The following is a 12,980-nucleotide window of genomic DNA, read 5'->3' as shown; positions in this document are numbered from 1 at the left end:
TGGTTTGAAGAGGACACCTAAGCCTCCAATCCGGTCTAATGAACCTAGTTGACCAGGTAAGCTCCCAGGTAAGTGGAGGGGTCACGATGCGTTCGCAAAGGTCCCACTTAAAATCCACTTGCCTCGAACAGATGAACTGTCTCCCTTATAGGGACAAAGCTTGCCTAGACATCAACTAAGCCACAGAGCGAAATTGGTGCAACTTTCAGTGGTCTTCGTCCTATTGAGCTCGAATGTCCTTAGGGGCCAACGTCTAGTTGATTTTAGTTAAGCTTGGGAAATTTATGCACTGGGGCGATTTTTGGGCTAAGGACGAGTGATGAAATTCCGACCTTATCTTTTTAAATGGGTTCTGCCCTTAAAATATTTTATGCAGATGCCTTATACTATATGCAACAATCAAGAGATTTTTTTTTTTTTTAATGTTTTATGGCATGACATTAAATTTCATTGAATAGGTGATCAAGCAAATTAATTTTTTTTTTTTTTTTTTTATGAGTTGAAGTCTGAAATTTGAAATTTGAATTCTGAAATTTGAAATTTGAAATTTGAAATTTTAGGTTTTTTTTTTCTTTTTTTTTTATTTTTGAATAATCACCCTTGTTCTTTTCTTAAAGTTTTTTTCTTAAATTTTCAATTAGCAACAAGGGTTAATGTGATATGATAACAATAAAATTCTGATTCTAAAAAAATAAATGCAGAAAATTCAAGACAGAAATCAGCAAGATTTTATATTAATCTAATGGTCTTAAAAGTCTCAGAATGTCAATCAGACCGTTCAGATTATTCAACTATGTATCCTGCACTAGCTGACCAAATTTGAGTCAAATCAGACGGCTAATTTCTATGATATCAGAGTTTGATGTAAACTGTGCGGGGAATTAAAAATAGTAGTAAAGACGCAATTTTTTTTTTTTTTCAAAAGAAAAATACTAACTACTAAGGTAAAAATTAAATCTAAAATTATACTAATAACTCAGCCGTTCCCCGGCAACGGCGCCAAAAACTTGGTGCAAAAGTAAAACTGTTCTCCCAAGTGCAGGAGAATCGCACAAGTAATATAACTCGGGAGTCCGAGGTCGATTCCACAGGGAACGATCTATAGATTATTAGCGTAATTTGTAGATGTAATTTTCAGTTGATTTTCAAAATTTAAAAGCAGAGGATTAATAGATAATTAAACAAAGTTCAAGAATATAGAGAAGGCTAGGGATCCGGAATCCTCCTTAACAATATTTCTTTCAATAAATAAACTCGGTGATTCTTGATTAAAGATTAATAAGATAGAGTAGTTCTAATCATGGAGTATACAATCTGAAAACATGAATTCAACATCTAAGTATTTATCGTGCCGGTTACGTCTACGATAAATCAAAAATCGAAACAATTCATGCATCAATATATATATAAACCATAAAAGATCTATCAAATAAATAAATATTCAAGAATTCAAAACATACCAATAGATATAAAACAATTAGAATAAAAGATTAGAGTTTACTTGATGAAAGCAACATGACAAGGATTCATCCATCACCCTTTGCCAAAAGGACTTTAGCCTTCCATTAAAAACATCGACATCCCTCCCTTACTCACTCTCTATTTTTTTTCTTCTTTTTATTTTCGGAAACAGGGCATCCCCTGTTTCCTTTCTCTTTTTTTTTTCGTTTGAAACCAAGGGGGCCGGCTCCTCCGTTTTCGTCAATCAGCGCCCCTGTTCTTCCTCCGCCTCCCCTTCTTATAGATCGCCGGAGCTGCGGGATCTCGGGAGGTAGCTGATTGCGGGAAGGAAGCTGGCTGCGTGATTCCTTGGATGCGGAAGGAAGGAGGCGCAGATCACGGCTGGGATGATGGAGAAATGAAGCCGCGGACGCTGTGGAGGAGGCGGTGATCGCACGGACGGCTGCTGAGAATAGACACGATGGAGGATCGCCACAGACGCTGGGATCATGAACACGGGAGAATCACGCTGAGAGCTGGACGCGTGAATGGAGGAGGCGGACGCTGGGGCTGGGATTGGCTTGGACCGTGGGATGCTCGGACGCGAGTTCCGGCTGTTAATTGGCTGGGAGATGAAGCGGAAGAACGGGATGCTGAGAGCTTGGTACGGGCGGAAGCGGACGTTGGGCTCGGATGTGAGATAAACCGGAGGAGATGCCGCACTGGGAGGTGACGTTGCTTGATCCGGGAGCTGGAGATGGAAATGTTGCATCGCTGGAGGAGGCGGATTGAGCGGACGGGATGACTGGGACGCTCGGACTCGGGCGCAAGCGGAAGGAGGAAGCTGGGAAGCGCCTTAAACGGGCGGAAGATGAGGGCTTTGATCGCGGGATCTGGATGAGGGGTTGCGGGAGATCAAATCACAGATCCGTTGCGGGCTTTTGGATCCTCCCGGATAATGAAATTAGACCCTTAGTGGATCCATCTTGTGCTGCCATGTGTCCCTCGGATGCAAGTGTGCTCGACCAGGTTCAATTCTATTCCAGTGTAATCAGGCTTGAAGTCAACCAAATGCATATTTAAACTCTGATTTACGATGCCAAATAAAATATAAAATTAATGCAGCCTTTTTATCATTATTTGTTAGCAATAAAATTGATTTAAGCAACGTGTATAACGCACTTTTGTGCTCTCATCATGGAGCATTGGCGCGCAGTCAAATGGATACTGAGGTATCTGAAAGGCACTGAGCACATGTCATTGTGCTATGGAGGTTCTGAGATCCGGTTACAGGGCTATGTGGACTCAGACATGGCAGGGGACTTGGACGGCAGGAGAAGCACGACAGGGTACTTGTTCACCTTGGGCAGTGGAGCCGTCAGTTGGATTTCCAGGTTGCAACCAGTTGTTGCATTGTCGACTACGGAGGCGGAGTATGTGGCAGCCACAGAGGCGTGCAAGGAACTAATATGGCTTCAAGTCTTGATGAAGGAGCTTGGGAAGGAACAGAAGGATTGCATGTTATATTCAGATAGTCAAAGTGCAATTCATCTGGCAAAGAATTCAGCTTTCCATTCAAGGACGAAGCATATTGACATACGGTACCACTTCGTGAGGTCATTGCTCGAGCAGGGACTCGTCAAGTTGGAGAAGATTCATACAAGTCAGAATCCTGCAGATATGTTGACGAAGGTCGTCATAGTGGAGAAGCTGAGGAGTTGTTCAGCTTCTGCTGGTCTTCATGCTTGAAGACGTTGAGGAGGCATCGTACCTATTTCACTAGGATGATTTAGTTTCAGTGGGAGCACAGAGGAGAGCCAAGTAACAAGAGGATATACCCAAGGTCTCCAAGTGGGAGATTGTTGGGGTATGTGGAGACCTTTGGTGATGAAGAGAATTGAAGGAAAAGCAATTCTGCATAGTTTTCTGTCTGGCGGACTGTCGGAGTCGACTCGAGCTTCAGTCGAGTCGACTCGGGAACAGTCGAGTCGACTCGAGGTCTGTCGAGTCGACCCGAGAGGAGAAAGTCGCAAAAACCATGTTTCTGTCTGGACTGTCAGAGTCGACTCGAACTACAGTCGAGTCGACTCGGAGCATCGTCGAGTCGACTCGAGATACAGTGGAGTCGACTCGAGATCGTGCCAGTTAAACTGGAAGTTGTTCAGACGTGCCAGAGTCGACTCGGACTTCAGCCGAGTCGACTCGGGCTCGCGAAAAATCGTACGGACGATTTTCTTTTGGTGTTTTTGGTGGCGTTTCGACGGCTATGATCATCTGAAGGTCTTGAGACTATATATAGGACTCATGAGAGCCCTAGGGTAGGGTTATTGGCCGTATATTTGAGAGAGACTCTTGTTTGTGAGGCTAGGGTTCTAGAGAAGAAGAGGATTGGGATCCTACTTCTTGTGCAAAGGGAATTCTGTGTGAATCTCTTGTAGATCGATCGCTTGTGATCGTTCGGGTGTGTGCTATCTCTGTAATCAGTTCATCCTTATTGAGATTTGGAGCGGTGGAGGACGTAGGCTATTTGTAGCCGAACCTCGTTACATTTTTGTGTTTGCTTTGCTATTTTCTTCCTTCTTCTTCCTTTGATCTTCGATAATCCGTTGCGGTGCTCAAGTGTTTTATCCTACTGATACCACGGGGTAATCTTTTGCCCTTCGTAGGCGGAGCGAAGAGGTGATCCTTGAGTCCGGAGTCGAGGGAGCGAGAGAGTGCTTATCCGTTTGTATCTCTCTTGCTTGTCCGACGTCGGTGGCGGCGCTGGTGTGAGTGGGTTCCGGTGCGGGGCGCCGACAACATGTTCTTCATCCGATGATGAAGATGATGTGTCGGAGTCCGATAGGGTGGTGACAAGGGCTTTCTTCTTCTTGTACTTGCTGCCCTTCTTTAGTAAGGGACACTCAGCTCTGATGTGTCCCGGCTTTTTGCACTCATAGCACCCAATCCCCTCATTTTCCCTTTCCTTACCTTTGTCCTTGCGGTAGGAATTTGAGGGGCTTCTCCTTTGATGATAAGCCTTCTTGTGGTTGATGAATTTTTTGAACTTGCGCACAAGAAGTGCCTCACCATCATCTTCCTCATGTTCTTCTCCTTCACTGCTGCTACTGCAAGATAATTTCTTGTTAGATGAAGTAGATTTCAGAGCTATTACCTTTTTCTTGTGGGAGGACTCTTCCTCGTTGTGTTGCTTCATGGTTAGCTCGTGCGTCATTAAGGATCCAAGAAGCTCCTCGAGTGGTAATTTGTTCAAGTCCTTGGCTTCTTGGATTGCCGTCACTTTAGCTTTCCACGACCTTGGTAGACACCGAAGGATTTTCCTGACAAGCTCACTGTTAGTATAGTTCTTGCCAAGGCTTTTTAGGCCATTGACAATGTCAGTAAACCTAGTGAACATGCTAGTGATTGTCTCATTAGAATCCATTTTAAATAGTTCATACTTATGAACCAATATATTAATTTTGGATTCTTTAACTTGATTTGTGCCCTCATGGGTCACTTCAAGTCTATCCCAGATCTCTTTTGCAGAGTTGCAAGTAGAGACCCTATTGAATTCATTTCTGCCTAAGGCACAGTAAAACACATTCATAGCTTTAGAATTTAGTTGTGCCTTTCTCATGTCATGTTCATCCCAATCCTTTTCTAATTTGGGTACCGTGATACCCTCTACATATGTGGATGGGATGTATGGGCCATTTACTACAATGGTCCACATCTCATAGTCTTGGGCTTGGATGAATATTCTCATCCTAGCCTTCCAGTATGAGTAGTCGGATCCATTAAAGAAAGGTGGTCTTTGGGTGGACTGACCCTCAATGTGGGAAGATCCAAATGGGGTTGTCATTTTGATCTTTTAACTCTTGGGTGGAAGAGTTTAGGCTCTGATACCACTTGTTGCCCAGATAGACAACCCAAGAGGGAGGGTGAATTGGGTTTTAAAATAATTTTAACTATTAAAGCGTTTGTGGGTGACTAATTAATGCTTTTTACAAGATGATTAATTAGTTGCTGTGATGTGTATGAAATGAGAGTAATGGTAAGAGACAAGCAATCACAAACACAAAGCTTTTATAGTGGTTCGGAGCTAACCCTTGCTCCTACGTCCACTCCCCAAGTCTCTCTTGGGAATTCACTATAACCCCTTTGATTACAGCCGGTTGTTTTCCAAGCTCACAACCAAACTTGTTGTTTTACGAGCTCACAACGAACTCGGTCGGTTTTCCCAGGCTCACCGACTAGAACCAACCCCGATTGTTTTCTCGGGATCACAATCGAACCCTTACACGTTGGTTTTACACTCGGCTCACCAACCAACCTCAATACTCTTGATTCAATGCCCCGATTGAACCAAGCAAAGACAAAGGTGTAGATAAAAGAGACAAACAGAAAAATACAGCTTCTCAAAAGCAGATAAATGGCAATATGAACAATAACGAAGTTAAGAGCCCTCAAACGCTTTTAAGTTGGAGAAGAGGAAGGGCTTCTTAAACTTCTGGTCTCCTCTTGAGTGAGTAGTCAACTTGAATGCAGGAGGAGAAGGCTTTTAATTGCTGGGAAGATGTAGGTGGATGCAGTAAATGCAGATCTTCCTCTTTTTCGTTGAAGAACACGTTGCAGAGCTTGAATGCTTGATTAGTTGGAGTGGAATGGTTCTTCTCTGCCTTGCTACAGTCTTCTGTGGCTATTTAAACCAACCCCCATGGAAACTAGCCGTTAGAGAGCTTTTTCTGCCCGTTCTGCACACTCTGCGCAGCCTGACAATGTGTCCGTTGGTGGGTTAGAGTCGACTCGCGCGATCAGGAGTCGACTCGGCTGTAGCGGGAGTCGACTCAAGCTTTTCCGGAGTCGACTCGGCAACTGTTCCAAATTTGAATTAAAGTTGCCTTCACGACTGGGAGTCGACTCGTCTTGACCTGGAGTCGACTCGCCAACTTCTTGAGCTGACTTGGCAATTTCGGAGTCGGCTCATCCACTGAAGTCCGTGGATCCAATTTTGAATTTGATCCACTCGAGTCGACTCGACTATCCTGGGAGTCGACTCGAATCTCAGAGCCCGAACTTCCGATTCTCTGTCTTTTGGCTCGTCCAGTCTTGGAGTCGACTCGAACTTCCTCGGAGTCGACTCGGCTCTCAGTTTCCGAAACTTGGTCTTCTGCCTTTTTGATGTGAAGCTGTCTTGGAGTCGACTCGAGCTGTCTGGGAGTCGACTCGAATCTCAGAGGCAGTAACTTGGTCTTCTGTCTGTTGATGGTCGCGGAGTCTTGGAGTCGACTCGCATATTGCGGGAGTCGACTCGAATCTCAGAGTCCGAAAATTGCTCTCTGACTTTTTCTTGTGTTCCTCTGAGAGTCGACTCTCACCTTCTTTGGAGTCGACTTGCCATCCATCGGAGTCGACTCGCGTTTCACTGGAGTCGACTCGAATCTCAGACCCGAAAACTGCTCTCTGACTTTTTCTTTGTGTTCCTCTTGGAGTCGACTCTTACTATCCTGGAGTCGACTCGGTGAACATCGGAGTCGACTCGCGCACTTTGGGAGTCGACTCGTTGACAGGTTCTGAGTTGAAGCTTTCTGTTCTTCTGTCTGTTCTCAGTTGGAGTCGACTCGTACAGATCTGGAGTCGACTCGAGCCCGTGCCAGTGAACTTGATACGCTTGGAGTCGACTCGTGATACTCTGGAGTCGACTCGAGTCTCAGACTTTGGTTCAAGCTGACTTCTTAACTTATCCAAAAATTATGAACCAAGTCTTGAGATACTTAGACAAGATTTTCACTGAAACACTTAATTGAATTCATTAGTAAACAAGAAATATACTCAATTGCTTTGATCTCATCAAAATCAAATAGGGTTTTAATCAATCACTCCACAAGGTGTTCCCGGAGGAGTCCATTGTGAGACTATGCCATTCTCCTTTAGATAGTCCTGGAATTCCCCACTAAGGTATTCTCCTCCTCGATCTGATCGAAAAGCCTTAAGAGGTTTTCCAGTTTGTTTTTCTACTTCATTTCTGAACTCTTTGAACTTTTCAAAAGATTCAGATTTGTGTCTCATAAGATACACGTACCCATACCGTGAATAATCATCGATAAAGGTAATGAAGTATGAATAACGATCCCTAGCTTGCACATCGAATGGGCCACACACATCTGTATGTACTAGGGTAAGTATTTCAGTGGTCCTCTCTCCATGTCCTACAAAGGACAATCTAGCCATTTTTCCTTGAAGACAGGACTCGCAAACTGGATATGACTTGGAAGTCAATGAGCCGAGAAACACATCTTTATCCATTTTGTTCATTCTGTTCTCTCCAATATGGCCAAGCCTAAGGTGCTACAAATACTTCTGATTTATCTCATCCCTGGATCTCTTGGATCCTTTGGCACTCACTTCTTGCTCAGACACATTTATAGATACATCCATATTCAAATGATAGAGACTGTCAATCATAAAACCACGTGCGACTATTTTATTTTTGAAATAAATAGAACAACAGTCTTTATCAAATGTAAAAACATGACCTTCCTGTGCTAGACATGAAATAGAAATCAAATTTCTGCTAGCAGCAGGTACATAATAACAGTCTCTAAGTAATAAACTAAAACCAGACGGTAATCGCAGAGGGTAGGTGCCCATAGCCACAGCAGCAACTTTTGCCCCGTTGCCAATCCGAAGGGTTACCGCATCTTCCGCCAGCCTTCTACTTTTCTTTAGACCCTGCATAGTAATGCACAAGTGAGCACTAGAACCAGAATCTATAACCCAACTAGAAGTAGAGGAAACTGTAAGGTTAGTTTCAATTACGAGCAAGTCTAGCATACCTTCTGAAGGTGTGTCTGCCTTCTTGTTCTTCAGGCTCTTGAGGTATGAAGGACAGTTCCTCTTCTAATGGCCATCGACATTGCAGTGGAAATATTTTTCTTTGTCATTAGTCTTTTTCTTTTGAACATCCTTCTTTGGTTTCTTGTCTTTCTTCTACTTCTTTGCAGGCTTCTTTTTCTTCCAAGTAGACTTTTTCGTGGAACCAGAAGTCAACTCAGCAATAAGAACATTGCCCCTTAAACCTTTCAAGGCTCCCTCAGCAGCTACCAACATATTTAACAGTTCAGTCTTAGTGCATTCAATCTTATTCATGTGGTAGTTTACTATAAACTGTCCAAATAAATCAGGAAGGGATTGAGGGATCAGATCTACTTGCAATTCCTTGTGCATGTTCATACCGAGCTTCTCAAGCTCCTCTAGGTCCTTGATCATAGTCAGACCGTGATCATGGACAGATTATCCCTCGTGCATTTTTGCCTTGAAGAGTCTCTTGGACACTTCAAAACGAGCTGTGCGACTCTGCTCACCATACAACTCTTGCAGGTGTGCCAGTATGTCCCTAGCAGTCTTCATATTCCCATGCTGGCATTGGAGTTCATTAAACATGGATGCCATGATGTAGCACTTGATCATAATGTCATCGTCTGTCCACTTTTCATGCATCGCACGCTGATCAGCGGTCGGACGTGCTGGTAATGTGGGGATATCATTGTCGAGCACATAGGCTATTTTCTCGCAACTCAGAACAATTTTGAGGTTTCTAAGCCAGTCCTTGTAATTGGTTCCGGTCAGTCGGTTGGTCTCAAGAATACAGATCAAATGATTTGAAGCTGATATTATGATCTGCAGAGAGTAAAGATTCTAGTTAGACCTTTTATACTTGATCCTAATTTGTTCTAGGATCTTTTAGAACAAATGTATCTCTCACTATTTTTTCGAATTCCTCACACTCCCCTGGTAGAAAAATGGAAATCCTACACGACTAGAATTTCTAGTGGGCACTGCAGTTCTACCGATTTACATGCCATCTCACCTAACAGTTATTGGTGACACATAAATGGATGAGTGTACAATTCTTGTACAATGCTTCTCAAGCATGTTGCAGTGCTACTTGGTCTCTAAGTCATGAAGACCTCACCTAACAGTTATTGGTCTAATTCCTTAGTTAAGTCAGACCCACCGTATAACCGTAGAAATAAAGTCATCATTGGGTCCTCACCTAACAATTATTGGTGCCCAACTCCACCTTTACCCTACAACATCTCATGTCTATAGAGAGGTCCAGTCCTCCGATGCAACTTGCCCACTATGTCCAGCCGAGACAAGTCAACATCAGAAAGACCTTAGCAGCTCTACTACGGTGGAAGACGTATGGACTTAATATCGGTTAATCATGTCTTAGTGTTTGCAACTTGAGCTCTTCATAAGGGGTAATCGAACAATTGGCTAGGTAAGCAGGTGGGAGGCTCCCCTTACTCAGAGAGTAAGGTCCTAATTAAGTAACCACCTTTCATGCTTTCCTAGACACCAATTAGATCAATTAATCTAATATGACTCGCTCATGTTGGTTCACTCCCGACTTGACGGAGGAGGTTTTAGTTTAGGTCTCATTGGGATTGCTCTACTAGTTTGCATCATATGTAAACCTATCTACCCCACTCACATTCGCATCACATGCAAACGGTACATCGCAGGCAGTTATAATTGCATGCAAACCTATCTACCTAATGAGTTGAGTTGGAATCGTTCCAACCCATTGAAAGAAGTTTTCAATGATATTGTGATAGAGATCGCAATATATCTCACTACCAGTCAGAATAGAACCTATGGGGTCACACACACTAGAAGTATTGACCGATCCGATGGTTGAAAAAGTGATTATGAATCACAAGTAATCAATTCGATTGATAATAAGTTGAAGAAGGACTGGAATTGATTAATTGGACTTAAAACACGAATCCTACTTGGAGTAGAATTCCTAGAATCCTAATTGGATTAGGACTGGGAGTCTCTCTCTCATTTAATAAATGTCTGGAACCTTGGGTTACTAATTGGTGGAATACCGGGACCCCATGTATCAGATGCCCATTTGAGACTTGATTCGCCCTCCATGGTCCTTTCGAACCAGATATTGAATGACCTGCAAAAGAGAAATGCGGGGCTCCGTGCTCTTTCTTTCTGTGTGGGACGATGCCGGGGAATGCGTCGAGGCGGAAGGTCCTCGCTTCCTCGGAGGAGTTGTTATTCGGGGACGAAACTGCGGACTGCTTGAGAGCTGAAATAGAGATTCTCTGAGGTCCTCGCCCAAGAGGAAGATTTTGCCCGGAAAAAGTCTCGAGTCCAAGCTGGGGCGCGCGAGATCAGATCGACTACGGACTGGCAATGGCTAGTGAAGAGCTGAAGAAAAGCTATTCTTTTTCTCACATCTCGTAAGCTCTCGATAGCCATTTGCTAGTTGGACTTATGACTCTCCCCGGCGGGCGGATAGAAATTACGGAGCTGGAGTAGGATTCCTAAAATCCTAATTAGATTAGAATTTTGAATTCAATTTGGATTCCTACTTAGAATAGGATTCCTAGAAGTCCTAATTGGATTAGGACTTCGGATTCAAATTAGAGTCCTAATTGGATTAGGACTAAAATTAAATGAGTCCTAATTGGATTAGGATTTGTTAAGTCCTAATTAGTCATTAATCTAATGGATCAACATGACTTCTAATTGGATTAGGATTGAAGGGTTCAATTGAGTCATGGCTCATTCAAGTCCTAATTGGATTAGGACTAGCATTGATTGAACCCAATTGATTCAAACCTAATTAGATTAGGACTAAACCATGAGAGGGACATCTAATCCTCTTTGGAGGAGGATTAGGTTAACCAAGTAAGAGGGGCATGAGCCCCTCTCCTTATCTTGGTGTGGCATGAAGAGAGGGGGCCGGCGCCCCCTCTTAGGAAATAACTCTAGGGCTCCTAAATTGTAGGAGCCCTAGATGGCTATAAAAAAGGGGCAAGGGCCGGCGCCCTAGGTAAGTGAATTCCTCTCCCCTCCAAGCCGTGGCCACCCTCTCCTCTTCTCTTGTTTCAGCCGCAAGCAAGGGAGATCAAAAGAAGGACTTGGCGGCCTTCTTCCTCCATCCTTCATTCATCCAACGCAAGGAAAAGATAAAGGCTGAAAAGCCTGGTGATCTTCTTCCTTGGTTGCTTCTTCTTCTTCCTCCTCTCAGGCACATTCAAGAGTTGAAAGAAAGAGAGGAGATCAGTCATCAAAACATATCTCTGCAAGGGAGCTAGCACCCCGGGGAGATTAGAGCGATTGGATCGGTTTCTGCTTCGTGTGGATACCCGTAGAGGCCGGACACTTGAACGGCTTCAAGCAAACCTTCATCCTAGACCACGAACTTCAGTTTGCGGTGATCATCTACCCGCACAAGGTGAAGATCTGATCTTCCTAAAGGTTTAAAAAGTTTTTAATCCTTATCTATCTACGAACGGTTTTTGAACAACGTTCATGCGATGAACGGTTGATCCCGCACATGCCGATTCCGCTGCCATCTGATTTTATTTTTGAAATATCAGCAGCATGGGCTGTTGGGAACCCGCCCATGCCGCTGATATTTCAAAAAAATTCAGATGGCAGCGGAAGAGGCATGCGCGGGATCAACCGTTCATCGCAATGAACGTTGTTCAAAAACCATTCGTAGATAGATAAGGATTAAAAACTTTTTAAACCTTTAGGAAGATCAGATCTTCACCTTGTGCGGGTAGATGATCACCGCAAACTGAAGTTCGTGGTCTAGGATGAAGGTTTGCTTGAAGCCGTTCAAGTGTCCGGCCTCTACGGGTATCCACACGAAGCAGTGATCCGATCAAAGCTCTCTTGTCTTCCCGGGGTGCTAGCTCCCTTGCAAAGACTTCTTTTGATGGCTGATATCCTCCCTTTCAATCAATCCTTGATTGTGCTTGGGAGGAGGAAGAAGAAGAATGAAGAGAAGAAGAGGAACGAAGCCCTACAGCCTTCTTTTTCTTCCTTGCGTTGGAACCAAACGGTGGAGGAAGAAGGAGGCCACCAAGATCCTTTTCTTCCCTTTGTTGTTGGTGGCTGAAAAGAGAGGAGAGGAGGGTGGCCACGTGATGGAGAGGAGGAGGGCTTCACTTATCATTAGGGCACCTCCTTTCAAAGCCTTATAAAGGCATCTAGGGCTCCTATTTGGTTTAGTCCAAATCATGAATCAATTGGGTTCAATCTATGCTAGTCCTAATCCAATTAGAACTTGAATGAACCATGACTCAATTGAACTCTTCAATCCTAATCCAATTAGGAGTCATGTTGATTCATTAGATTAATAATTAATTAGGACTTAAGAAATCCTAATCCAATTAGGACTTGTTTAATTCTAGTCCTAATCCAATTAGGACTCTAATTTGAATTCGAAGTCCTAATCCGATTAGGACTCTAGGAATCCTACTCCAAGTAGGAATCCAAATTTAATTCAAAACTCCTAATCTAATTAGGATTGTAGGAATCCTACTCCAAGTAGGAATCCTAATCCTACTCCAAATAAGATTCCCAGTCCAAGTAAGAATCCCAGTCCAAGTAGGAATCTCAGTCCAAGTAGGATTCCTAGTCCTAATCCAATTAGGACTCTAGGAATCCTACTCCAAGTAGGACTCTTGTTTTAAGTCCAATTAATTAATTCTCTTTGTTCCTTCTTCAGCTTATTA

The sequence above is a fragment of the Phoenix dactylifera genome, unplaced genomic scaffold (genome assembly GCF_009389715.1).
Source record: "Phoenix dactylifera cultivar Barhee BC4 unplaced genomic scaffold, palm_55x_up_171113_PBpolish2nd_filt_p 001161F, whole genome shotgun sequence".
NCBI classification, from domain to species: Eukaryota; Viridiplantae; Streptophyta; class Magnoliopsida; order Arecales; family Arecaceae; genus Phoenix; species Phoenix dactylifera.
This window is presented reverse-complemented; position numbering follows the sequence as displayed.